At 51.9% G+C, this 13562-nt stretch overlaps 1 long non-coding RNA gene across 1 annotated transcript; it reads right to left on the minus strand.

Moving 5' to 3' along the window:
* Positions 1–11872: 11872 nt before the first annotated feature.
* On the minus strand, positions 11873–13222 carry LOC135403698 (uncharacterized). Its single transcript, XR_010425464.1, has 3 exons — positions 13155–13222; positions 12375–12526; positions 11873–12046 (listed from the first exon to the last, which is right to left on the minus strand). It is a non-coding gene; the product is annotated as an uncharacterized LOC135403698 (long non-coding RNA).
* Between the last annotated feature and the right edge of the window lie 340 nt (positions 13223–13562).

Below are 13562 nucleotides of genomic sequence, written 5' to 3' on the forward strand. Positions count from 1 at the left end.
ACTTCAGTGAAGTGAAGGTGCAAAACCTGCGGGAATTTATTCAGGTTTATGGGCAGCTAAATTTCAAAGTCCATAAGAATGGAAAGAGGAGCAGGAGGAGGCTCTTCATGGAGCTCCAAAAGCTCTGTCACTGCTTTACCTCACTCCTACCTCTTTTCTTTTTCCCCTGGAAAATGGGACCACTCCGGATCCTGCCCCGTCCCTCTGCTCCCAGCCCAGTTTGGGCAGCACAGCCCCAGCTCCCCTTGGCATCCTGGGGGTCGGCTTCCACTGGGATAGGAACAGGAGTGAGGTTGTGCTCCTGCCTTGGGGTCAAAATAACAGCTGTGCCAGATGTTCCAAGAACAGTCAGAAAGCTCTGGGAGACAGGAGGGTTTCGGGTTTCGGCTCCGCTTTGGGACACGGAGCCAAATTCATTAAACGAGGAAAAAAATAAAAAAAAAATAAAAAAAAATTAAAGAAAAAGCAGCAGCAGCCCCGCAAAGAGTTGTGGTTTCTTCACTTAATAGATCCAGTCCAGTTTGCAAGTGAGAATAATCCCAGAGGGTTTGATTGTGATTAAATCAAAAGCAACTCTGGCAGGGACTTCAATGGGGGATGAATCACGGCTCCATCCAAGGCCTATTTGGAGGGGAAACGTTGCATTTTCCACACAATTGAATTGCAAACTCCAAGCTCTGATTCCTCCACCCCTTCACCCCCAAAGGTGAACATTCCTACTTGTCTTTTTTAATGTTTCCAGCTGAACTGCAGAGGAGTTTGCAAAGCAAAGCAGGTTGTCCTGGCCCTCTGAGCACGTATGCATCCAGCTGGGAGTCCGAGTGCAAGGAGATACTCCAATTATTCCAGCACATTCCCTATTCTTTCCATCGTTATTCCAGGGCTGATTGACTTGATTTTTACTTAGGAGTTGTACCTGCTGCATGTTTTAATTACAAACAGCAGTAACAGGAGGTCAATGGTAAGATGAGGCTGAGTTTGGGGACATGGCACTGTGGGATAGATTCTGGATTCTGTGTCCTGGATCAGGACACAGGCAAATAGTGGGACACCAGGAAAACTTTATTGAACCTCCAAAAAAGGCCCTGTGGAAGCAGAACTTTTATTGCTGCTTTAAAACAGCGATTTTAAACTTATTTCAGGAGTGCAGGAACTCACGCTGAGCCGCTGTCAAATTTGGCAGGAGACTTGTACAAGCAAATTTCTGCCTGAGCCATCAGAGTCCTTTGGTTCCAGAGCGTACTTGCATTATTTATTTTGCATCCTGAGTGAAACAAGGACTGTAAAATACCCCAGAAACTTCCATCCTGCCCTCGCTGTAGGGAGTTGGATGCCAGAGGAGTTTGGCTTCTCTCCTGTACCCGAGTTTTAAAGGGAAAAAGAAACAACCAGCACAGGGATCAGGACTGTCCAAGGATCATGGTTTGCCCATTCCAGGGTCATGCTTTTAAGACTGTTTAGGGATACAGGAATAGGCATCATGGGATAAGGTTTTCCCCCCAAAATCTTCCTTGCTCCTGATCTCAGGTGGTCGCTGGTCTAGGGCACAAAGAGCTCACCAGATGAGAAGAAAAAAACCACACAACCCCAAAATAAAAATAAAAATAAGAAGTTTCAGTATTTGTGACTAAAAGCTCAGCATAAGCTGCTGGAAGACTTTTCCCTTCCCTTACAGGTTAAATGCTGGAGGGTTTCTTTCCTGGCCGGTTCGTGGAAAGAGAAAAAAGAAAGGCACTGTTAGCCCTGGGAGAATCATCCCCTTCTTTCCATTCCCATTCAGGAGACCCTATTAAATTGCACAGGCCAGGCTATTGTACCACTGTTAGGCTATTCCCAAGGTGTTAAGATTTTTATCCAACCTCAATAAAAAATAAAAAAAAAATAGAGGGGGAGAAGAAAAGAAGAAAAAGAGAAAGGGGGGGGGACCCAAAGTCAATAACTCCCCCCCGCCCCGCTCTGTGCTCAGCTGCTCCCTGGCTGGGAATGCTGCGAGGGCAATTGTGTAACTGGATCCCTGCCCACCTTTCAGCCCCCCTTCCCCAGCCAGGACCCCTCCATTCGCTGCGCTCCGGAGGGACGTGAGCAACTGCACCTCGGCGGGAGAGAGTTAGAAACGCTCCGCTGCCCCGGCCCGGCTGCTCCTCCCCGAAAACCACCCTCTGCTCCCTCCTCAACCTTCCCTGCTCCTCCCCGAAAACCACCCTCTGCTCCCTTCTCAACCTTCCCTGCTCCTCCCCGAAAACCACCCTCTGCTCCCTCCTCAACCTTCCCTGCTCCTCCCCGAAAACCAACCCCTGCTCCCTCCTGAACCCACCTTCCCTGCCCCCTCCTGAACAGACCTTCCCTGCTCCTTCCTAAACCAATCTTCCCTTCTCCTCCCAGAAAACCAGCCCCTGCTCCCTCCTGAACCCACCTTCCCTGCTCCTCCCAGAAAACCACTCTCTGCTCCCTCTTAAACCACTCTCTGCTCCTTCCTGAACCAACCTTCCCTGCTCCTCCCACAAAACCAGCCCCTGCTCCCTCCTGAACCACCCTCTGCTCCCTCCTGAACCTTCCCTGCTCCTCCCAGAAAACCAGCCCCTGCTCCTTCCTAAAGCAGCCCCTGCTCCCTCCTAAAGCAGCCCCTGCTCCCTCCTAAACCAGCCCCTGCTCCCTCCTAAACCACCCTCTGCTCCCTCCTGAACCCACCTTCCCTGCTCCTTCTTAAACCACCCTCCACTGCTCCTCCCAGCAAACCACCCTCCTCTGCTCCCTCTCCACCCTCCTCTGTTCCCTCTCCACCCTCCTCTGTTCCCTCTCCACCCTCCTCTGCTCCCTCCCGAACCTCCTCCCTTCCCTCCCACCCTCCTCTCTCCCCGCCCCTCTCCCCGGTGACACTTTGTCCCCCACGTCCACACTCCCCCCGCCCTCCCCTCGTGGCTCCCCAACGCTCTGGACGTGCTGAAATGGTGGTTGGAGAATCCCCACAGGGCACGGGGGGGCATGGAATGGTTTGGGATGGAAGGGATTTCAAAGCCTGTCCAGCCCCACCCCTGCCATGGGCAGGGACACCTTCCACCAGCTCAGGTTGCTCCAGGTTGCTCCTTGGACACTTCCAGGGATGGGGCAGCCACAGCTTCTCTGGGCAACCCGTGCCAGGGCCTCCCCACCTGCACAGGGAAGAATTCCTTCCCAATATCCCATTTAATCCAACTCTCAGTTTGAGTGGGAAAAGCCTGGGGGTGGAACCTCACAATATGTGAATAATTGACCTTAAAGCCCATCCAGTCCCACCCCCCATGGGCAGGGACACCTTCCACTGTTCCAGGTTGCTCCAAGGCCCATCCAACCTGGCCTTGGGCACTCCAGGAACGGGGAATCCACTCCCTCCCTGGTCTCATGGAGGGCTCGGAGCGCGGCCCCTCCTCGCTGCCGCCGACGGAAGGTGTTTTAAGCCTCCTGGGAAACATTCCACGGTTTGCCAGGGATCAAACCGAGCTGTCTCGAGGCCTTGGCCCCCGTCCAGCCCCCGCAGGCCCCGCTGGAGCAGCTCCTCAGCAGGTGCACATTAGTGAAACCACGGCTTCCATCCCCCCTTCCCTCCGCCATGGCTCCCGTGCGGCACCACACGCTGCCTCGGGATGCAGCTCCCCCCTCCCGGAGCTGGGGAGCAGGAGCTGCCTCAATTACACCGCCAGTACAAAAAGCAGAGTAAGGGAGAGGCAAAGCAGAACCTTTTAATTTGCTTAGCCCAGCTGAATAACCCCGGCTGCACCGGGGCAGTGATGTCAGAACTTGTTCCAAAAGGCAGGATGCAATTTAAGAGTTACCCGGGTGTCTGCCCCGACAGAGCCACTTGGATCTGGCTACAGGCTCCATAAACCTGGCAACAGCAGCAACAAAAACCTGCTGAAAAATCTTATTATTAAAGGGATTTAATATCTCTGCTTCATGTGCAGAAAGTCAGGCTGGGTTTGATGGTGTCCCAGCCGCTGTGGGGGGAAGGTGCAGTTGGTTAATGCTCAATATAAGGTGGCAACTGTCGGTTGGAAAAGGGGAAAAAGGCCTCAAACTCTGCCAGGGGAGGGTCAGGTTGGACATCAGGAGGAATTTCTTTCAGGAAAAGGTGGTCAGGCCTCAGAAAGGGCTGCCCTGGAGGTGGTGGGAGTCCCACCCTTGGATGTGTCCAAGGAAGGACTGGACGTGGCTCAAGGTGGGGATCACTCACAGGTTGGACTCAATTGAGGGCTTTTCCAACCTTAAGGATTCCATGAACTATTATCTTCTGTGGTGTTTGAATTCATTTCCAACAGAAATGAAGGCCAGTTAAAGGTTTTCTCATATTATTACACTCCACGATGGATTCACTTCGCACAATTCCATTTTTTTCAATCAAAGCAATGGTATATTTTAGTCTCTTTCTGCTGGGACTGTTCTGGATCTTGTAAAGGCAATGCCTGATGAAAAGTGATTACTAATAATAACCCAGAATTACTTGTAATCCCGTGCTCTAAATCCCAGTGCCTGTTTCAATGGGATTTTGATTCGAACCAAATGTGCATTCACGGACGAGATACATAAAGAACTTTCAGCACTCAACTCCTGGTACCTCAGGCAGTGAAAACACTCCTCTGGGGAAGGGGAAAGAGTCCTTTAAAGGCATTGCTGAAAGCTTTGCTGCACTCTTGGGCTGGATGTGGACCTGCCAAGCAGAATGGGAGGGTTTTTAATCCCTCCCTGCAGCAGGTGGATGTTCCAGCCCCAGGCCCAGCCCCAGAGGGGAGGTGCAGAGGCAGGATGTGGCCCTTGGGGGTGGGAAAGTTGCCTTTCCAGAGGGAAATGGGCTTTGCCAAGTCATAGCTGCTGCTGAGGGAGGGATTTGGAGACATGGGGTGTGTGCAGGGACAGAGCTGGTCACCTGAAGGGAGAGCAAACAGAGCCCAGAGAGGCTGGAAGGGATGAAGAGAGGGAGGAGGACCCCTGGAATTTCAGAGGGGTTGGGCACCCACCCCACCTCCTTCCCAGCAGCCCACCCAAAATCCCTGGCAGGAGTCAATCCCAAGCCCAATTTTGAGTTAACCCTAAACCCATCCAAAATCACTGGCAGGAGTTAATCCCAAACTCATCCAAAATCCCTGGCAGGAGTCAATCCCAAACTCAATTCTGAGTGAATTCCAAACCAATCCAAAATCCCTGGCAGGAGTCAATCCCAAACCCAATTTTGAGTTAACCCTAAACCCATCCAAAATCATTGGCAGGAATTAATTCCAAAGTCATCCAAAATCCCTGGTAGGAGTCAATCCCAAAAACAATTCTGAGTTAATTCCAAACCCATCCAAAATCCCTGGCAGGAGTCAATCCCAAACTCATCCAAAATCCCTGGCAGGAGTCAATCCCAAGCCCAATTTTGAGGGGCTCTGGGTAAGACCTTTCCTCAGGGACTCCCCTCCCAACAGTTTGTACCCCGGAGACACCCCCAAAATCCCAGCCAGCCTTTCCCTGCCCCGCTCCAGCGCCGGATGACACCGGCAAATTATCCAAATAGTTTCTTGCAAAGGCTTGCCTTGAACAGGGGAGAGGATCCCTCATTAAAGCATAAAATTAAACACTTCAGAACAAAGATATTGGCACATTAATATGGAGATTCTGCCTCCCCCCTCATCAGGATGCAGCAGCCCTTGGTGTGCAATTTGCATTGGAAAGCGGAGGAGCCACAGAGCATTAACAGCTGTGAAATTGGTGTCATTCTTAAAGGTTAAAATAAACCCAGCTATTCTCTCAAGCTGCCAAGCATTTCTTTGCAAGATCTATGGCCAGAGCCTTCATGAATCATGAATTTGCTTTTTTTTTCGTTTTTTATGGAGTGGGGAAGGATCCTTGGGAAGATCTTTCCTTTCCCGAGCACTAGGGGTGAGTGAGGCAAGCAGGAATCAGGCAGGATTTTGCATTTCACTTTGCACAGCAGCTCTTTAAATTAAAAAAAAAAATTAAATTAAACCCAAAACCAATCAGGGAATGACATGGCAGCCTCCTCACTCCACTCTTGAGAAAGTCCCTTCAAACTTTTCTAGCCAATAGTTACTGGAATTTGTTTTGCAAGAGTGGCAATTTGTGTTTGTTGTGGTTTTTTTTTTTTAGTTTCTATTAAAGTAACAAGTCACAGGTCCTAAGGTTGGTATAATAAAAATTCTGGGCACTGTGCTGGACAAAAAAACCCTTTGACATGAGAATCCTTCTTTGCCTGTGATTTTTTTCAGAAGGCAGAAAGATCATTGTCGGAGAAAAACTGTTAATTGCCAAGGCCTAAATCAGCACAGAGTGAGTAGAGCATCATTAAAATATAGAGAAGGAACTGGGAAAGCTCAAATCTCAGATCTGGTGGAACCTCAGAATTGCAGAGGCTGAAGGTCCCTGGGAATCTTTGTAGCTCCTGGATTTTGGGAGCTTCTTGTGCCAGTCCCCACCCCAAACACCCCTGGGTGGGACCTGTTTGTCCCAGAAAAACAAGGACAGGGTGTTTTTAGGAGAGGAGAAGCAGGGAAGTTTTCCATGTTTCTCTGGCAGTAATACAGCCACTCTCCTCCTTTTAGGGCTCCTGCTAATCCCAGAAAATCCCAGAATAGGATCATGGAGGGACCTCGAGGATCATCTTCTACACCTTCCACCAGCCCAGGCTGCTCAGAAGAAAAGACACCCCCCCACATCATCCTCCCCCATGAACTCAACCACCCCATTTGTGCTTCCTTGCTCTGGAAAATTCGGGATTTAATATTTATGCCTCTGCCTGGAAGGAAAGGCAGCAGCTCCCACCTCTCCACCTCTCCCAGCCTGGACAGGTGATGCTTCCCCTGCCAAGGGGGACCCCTGAGGAGTCCTTTGGAGACCCAAACCCAGGGGAGGGGCCAGGGCTGGGGCTGAGCAGGGGGTTTGTCCCTCCCGGTTCAGCTGGGAGGGGAAATCCAAGCGGGAAGAGCCTGGAACTGCCTGTTCCCAGCCCTGTTCCCAGCCCTGTTCCCAGCCCTGTTCCCAGCCCTGTTCCCAGCCCTGCTCCCTCCCCATCTGCTGCTCCGGGCACACCCCGGGCAGGCTCAGGAAGGGGAGTTGTGGGGAATTGGGGGGGGAGTTCCCTGTGGATTGGCCTCCGAGGGGCAGGATGATGAACCCCACATCCAGGGAGGTTTGAGAGAAGCAAACCAGCACCTCCAGCCCTCCCCTTCCCACCTCCTTCCTCAGGTTCAGCTCCAAGTGCACCTCACCCCTCCCTCCTTCCTCAGAGGAGCAGGGAAGCAGCAGCAGGGAGCCCTGAATTTCCAAGCTCAAGTCTTCCTTTTTTTCTTCTTTCCCCTTTCCCTGCACCCTCTTTTTTGATCCAATCCTGCTTTCCAAGCTCATTTCTTCCCTTCTTTTTTTCTTTTTTTCCCCCTCTCCCTGCACCCTCTTTTTTGATCTAAACTGAACTTAAAATAGAAGAGGAAAAGGGCTTGCAGAAATATCTGCCAGCTGCTCCGAGCTCTCTCACCAGTTAAAAAACCTGTTTTTTTAGCTTAGTCAGAAGACCTTTTTCCATCCATTCATTAGGAAAAGAAGCAGGAGAGGGTGTCATCAAAGCAGCCAGCCAAGGGAGGTCTGGGGATGGGAGTGAAAGAAAGAAACTGGGATGCAGGGAGTGGATCAAACAAGAAGGATAAAGGACACTGGGGGTGACAATGAAGCAGCAACTCCGAGCTGTCCTCTACATCCAAGGAGACTTTCTGTGTTTGCCAGGGAAATTTCACCTCCAGCTGTTTCCTGACAGCTCCAGGGGCCACAGTTCTAAACCAGGCTTTTGCCTTTTTCACCAAAAGCAGGAGAAAAGCAGATTTTACAGAGCAGAGTTTCGGGTACTCAAACCATGTCAAGGCAAACAGGTGATTTTTAGGGAGCTTGCAAAGGGAAAGGGAGAAGAGCAACGGTTCTCTCACAGCAGCAATTGTGGGTTGGGCTAGAAGGGATTTTAAAGACCACCCAGCCATGGGCAGGGACACCTTCCACCAGCCCAGGCTGCTCCCACCCAGCCCTGGATAATTCCAGGGGGTCACAGCATCCCAAAGCTCCATTTAATTCTTCCCAGCAGCTCCCTCTGAAGCAGCTGCAGGAAAATAGAGCCATCACCAAGCAGGACAAGCGATTTGCATGGCTGTTTTATCTCCCTTTGTAGTCCTAAATTAAGATCTGTCTCCCAGATTTGCTGCTGCATCAAATGGAAACTAAACAGGGATTGATTGTCTGTTCTAATTGCCACTGATCTGGTGATCAGCCCCAAGAGTCAGCAGCTCAGAGGCCTCGTGTGAACTGGGAATTTGACCCAGTTCAAGGCCCTGGAAGATTTGGCTGCAGGTTTCTGGTTGAGCCAGAGCTGGATGTCACAGCCACCTAAACACCAAGGGGCTGTTGTTTGGGAAACTCCACTGTGTCAGCTCCCAGTTTGAATTTTAAACACAATAAAGGAGGTCTTCTGGAGATCTTCTGGAGATCTTTTATCTAGAAACAAATAGAGAGACTTTAAGGCCTGACCCACAAGTGGATCTAATAGCAACAAATTGACATTTCAGCCAGATCAGAACCCAAAACCCAGGACTTTGGTCCTGCTCTGCCTGTCCTAAGCAAGTCAGGATAATGCCCCCAGTCCTCTTTTCAAGATTAGCAGAATTTATTCTTGCCTGGTTTTTCAGTCAAAAATTCCAGGCTGGGCTCCACACAAAATAAAAAATCCCAGCCCATAAAACACCCCAAACCCCCAGACCTTCAAACCACCAAGTGAACTAAAACCCAGCTGGGTTTGTGAAGCCTGCCATGGTTTTTAAGTCCATTCTTAGTGGGTTTAGCCTGATGTAACAAGGTGATATCTCTACAAACACGAGCTGTGCACATTTCTGATGGTTTGAGTTCTCTGGGCACCTTCAGCTGCATTTGCTGGGGTCCCAAATGCCTCAGAGTTCCCCAAGCCCTTTGCCAAAAGCCAAATTGTTAGAAGACAACCCTAAACCCACTCCCCTCAAAGCCCACATCACCCCAGCACCCCTCACTGGCCACCAGGGGGGAAGAACTGGGAATGTCCAACACCCCCAGTTGTGGGAAAAGCCTCGACTGTGCTGAACAATTGCCCACAAGGCACGAATGTGTGGGAACCCAGGCTTTGTTAATCCCTGGGCTCAAGGAAACACTGATTCCTACCCCGAGGAAGGGGCCTGTTTCCTGCCAGCTGCCTTCCCAGCCAGGGGAGCTGGGGGTGCCTCCAGCCAGGGCTGCTCAGGACCCTTGGCCACAGCACTAATCCCTCAGGTCAGGCCTCAAGAGTTCAGACCTGGCTGGACGAGCCCCAGCAGTAATTTGAGTCCCTGGTGATATTTAAGCCAGGGCTGGACAAAGCCTGAGAAAACTGGAACCCAACCTGGCTTAGGGAGACAGGAGGGGTTGCAGCATCATTTTGTGCTCACTTTTCCAATTCCACTCAGGTTTTGGCCACTTTGTTTGGAAATTCCTGCTCTCTTCCCCCAAAATAAACCCTGTCCTTCACTGCAGGAGCTTCGTGGCAAAGCTTTGGTGCCTCAGATGCTGCAGGGAACTCTCAGTGGGGCTCCAGGACAATTTGGCTGCTGGCCAGTGCCCCCCAAATCGAGGGACCTGCTGCTCAGTGGCTGCTGTCACACCCACCAAAGAGCTGCTCCCGCCCTGCAGAGCTCCTGACAATCTTAAATTCCTGATTTCTCAGCTCTTCCCGTGGCTCAGGACAGGTAGCAGCAGGTATTATTCCCAGGGATTTCAGAGTGATGCTGAAAGCCTCCTGCTTACCAGGCCGGGCTCGTGAGAGAGAGAAAAGGGGCTGGAACAATCCCTGAAAAAATAGCTTAGACGTTTTCCAAAGAAAAATTTCCACTTGCCAAAGAAAAATTTCCAATCCGGGCTTGCCAAGGCCTGGATTTGGGGTAGCAAATATCTCCTAGGATGGAGGTTGGCTAATTAACAGCACTTAATAGCTGGCTAGAAGAGGTATGGCCACAAAAATGAAATTAAGGAGTTCATATCACAGAAACTGAGGTGTTGTTTTTTTTTCTCTGGGGCAGGTGAGGCTTGGGGGCCACTCCTGGAATGACAGCACAGCCCAAAGCAGTGAACAATAAGCAGGAGGAGGCAGGGAAATCAAGGCAGGAAGCTTCTGAGAATGCTCTGGCACTAAAAATAGCCAGGAGTTTTGGTTATTTTCGGGTACAGTGCCAGCAGGCAGCAAAATCTGCAACATCATTCCCTGCGCTCCCCAGCACGGCTTCCCGGGAACAACAGGGCAAATTTGGGCAAGGATGCAAAGAACACCGAGTTGTTCAGCTCCCCTGGTGCTGAGGAGCAGGGAAAGGCCCTAATAGAGGCACAGAATCCCAGCTAAATATACAGAGGGACACCAGGAATAGCCCGGGACAGCTCCGGGCTCTGGGAAGCCTCCCCTGCCTCCAGCAGGGCTGGGTCGTGCCCTGGCTGTGCTGGGGCTGCTTAAATTGGCTTCTCAGCAGCCCTTTTCCACCCAGAGCCCCCAGGACCCCTTTGGCTCTGCAGAGGCTAAAATGAGGATTTAGAACGAAAGAATCAAAGGGCAGTTTGGCCCCGAAATGGGGGAGTGGAGCTATTTTGGGGTTGGATTCACACGGGGACTTTCTGGAGCATCAGCTGGACACGGGCACTGGGAGTGAATCAGCAGCCTGGGGACCAACTGGGAACTGGGGAGGGGCAGGGGGGAGCACATATATCGATTCTATCATGTCGTGTCTAACGGTTAAATACATTTCTGTTGCTGACCCGAAGGACTGGCCAGCCCTGCCCCTGCCTTCCCATCCCCCTCCCCGGAGCTTTGGAGCCTCGGCTTCCTCATTAAAGTGGCTGAATAGAGGCTGCACTTGTTACACGGCTCTGCCTGCAAAGGCTGCCCCAGCGTCCAGGCAGCCCTGCTCCCTTCCCAAATCCACCTCCAGGGGGGATTCACCTGCTGGGTAGGTCCAGGGAAAGGGGCTGGGAGGGTGGAGGGGGGGGGTGTCACCAGCAGTAACCCACCTGTGGGCACCTCTGACCATCCCCACCCCAATTAAACGGTGGAAAATCTCCCCAGTCACATTCCCTGCCTGGTTTTGGTGGGAATTGCACCAGTGATCCCAGTGCTCACCCCCAGGATGACTCTCCAGGTGCTCCCTGGGTCCCCCCTCCCCTCCCAGTTCACACACTCACTTCCACAGGTTATCCCATAAAACAATCAGGAACGAGAAGCCCCAGCCCAGGCTGGGAATTTGTGCCTCCCATCAAGTTTTTTTTTCCTTGCAATATATGATGGAGCTGCCCCAGGCCTCCGTGGGATATATTAGAGCCCAAGACAGTTGTCTGACAAATTCCTGATAAACAAAGGAGACAAAGCTGGAACTCGAGCTATGTGCGAGTCTATTTATGTTTGTTAGTTGCGAGTTACTTCTTTAGTAAATGTTTCCTGTTTAAGAAACACAGATTTTTAAAAGCCTGCGAGGAAATTCCCAGTGCCCCCAGTCAGAAAAAAAAGCCAGGTTGTGCTGGGCAGATCCAACCCTTCTCATAGGAGAGCTTTTAAAATGAGTCTTCAGGAGATTCTGTCAGCTTGTTTTAACCAAAAAAGGCCTGACCAGCAGTCCCTGCACTGAAGAGGTTTCCAAAAAATTGAGGCATTCAACACTGCAAAGTTAATCTCCCCAAGCAGAGCCCACTTCCAATTAAGTTATTATATAAATGCACACTAAGCAGCTGCTGGAACACACCTAAGCTATAGGATATGGTGAGCACATGTTCCTGCTGAACACGCACTAAAATGTGATTTTCCCCTACTTGCACTCGTGTGTTGCCTCAGTTTGCCTTTTTATTTCCAAGAGGATAATCACAAGCCCAGCTGATGGTTCATCTTCACCACACAGGGAACAAGCTGGGTGAACAGGGAATATTTTCTCCCTCTGATGCTCAATTTACCCCATGAATGATGTCCCACGAGCTTTTCCCCTCTGTCCTCCTTCTCCAGAGCAGAGAACTGATGCAGAGATGGAACGGGAATAAGATGGAGCCTGACCCCCAACTGGGCACCAGGGGATCCAAACCCATTCCCAGAGGCATCAACAGAACCCCAGAGCCCCATTCCAAGCCTGGCCTATTTAATTGCTGCATTCCCAGTTCTTCCAAAGCAGGAACAGCCCTTTGGCATCCCAATTTCTGCTCTCCTTCCCCCCTCAGTGCTCTGGGAAGCTCCAGCTGCCTCAGCAATCCCCAAATCCCTTAGCAATCCCAAAGCCATTGCCATGGGCAGGGCCCCCCGATCCTCACAGGGAAGAATTTTTCCCAATGTCTCACCTAAACCTGACCTCTTCCACCCCAAAACTGAGCATCACCAGGCAATGTCTCAGCCTGGGCTGTGTCACCAGCACTTGGGGGTCCAGGAGGGTGATTTAGGGCTCCCACACAATTCCTAATGATGCAAGGAGAGATATAAGAAGCTGTGGCTGCTCCAAGATCCCTGGAAGTGCCCAAGGCCAGCTTGGAGCAAGCTGGGCTGGTGAAGGTGTCCCTGCCCACGGCAGGGGGTGGAACGGGATGATTTCAAAGCCCTTCCAACCCAAACCACCCCGGGATTCCAGGATGTCCTGCCCTACCCCCACCCCCGAATTCCTGATCACCCTTCGCTCTGAAGCCATCCCAGTCTAACGCGGCGGTTCCTGCGGGATTCTCCCGTGCCCATCCTGGGATCAGGGCAGGCCCGAGCAGGGGGGGATCGGACGATTTAAGGTTCTCCCAACCCAACCCATTCCATGATGCTCTGGAAGCGCCGCGTGGAGCAGCCCCACAATCCTTCCCTCCCGAGGCTGGCGATGCTCCGGGGCGCGGTGACACCTCCCCGCTCCCACCCTCTTCCCAAACCCGGCTCTGGAGAGGGCTGGAGCCGCTCGCTCCCAATAGATGGCAGCAGTGCCCGGACACACGGGAGCGGCTCCAGGTGAGCCGGGATGCTCCTGCCGCTGGACCACCTGCCTTCCCTCCCTCCCGGGCCCTTCTTCGTCCCCCTGAATGCAGCAGCTCCCCCCCTCCCTCCCTCCCTCCCTCCCCGCCGGGCTTCCCCTCTCCCTCCCCGGCCCGTCCTCCCCTACTTTTGTCCGGGACAGGGCACTGGATGTTCCCTGAAAATAGCGCCCTGTCAATGGAGAGGAGGGTTTTGTTACCCCGCGTGTCCCTGATCGAACCCTTTGCGACTTAATCACGCTTTTGGCAGCGGCGTAAGAAACGAGCCATGAATCGAGTTATTGTATTTCCTGGATTTTCCTCTGCCATTGTCGTGTGCGACCCCGGAGAGTACCCACGGCTTCCCCTGCTTCATTCCCCCTCCAAGCCCGGCCAAAAGGGCTTTTTTTTTGGTTTTGCTAACGCTGTGTGATGATTTACAACTGTTTTAAACCCCTCATCCAGGAGGGTTAAACCTCTGCACAGAGGAAGGGAGGATGGAAAGGGCTCAGACACAGTCAGGGAAACCGGGGGGGGGGGAAAGAAAAAGCAGCAAG

This window comes from Pseudopipra pipra, chromosome 28 (genome assembly GCF_036250125.1).
Source record: "Pseudopipra pipra isolate bDixPip1 chromosome 28, bDixPip1.hap1, whole genome shotgun sequence".
Classification (NCBI taxonomy): Eukaryota; Metazoa; Chordata; class Aves; order Passeriformes; family Pipridae; genus Pseudopipra; species Pseudopipra pipra.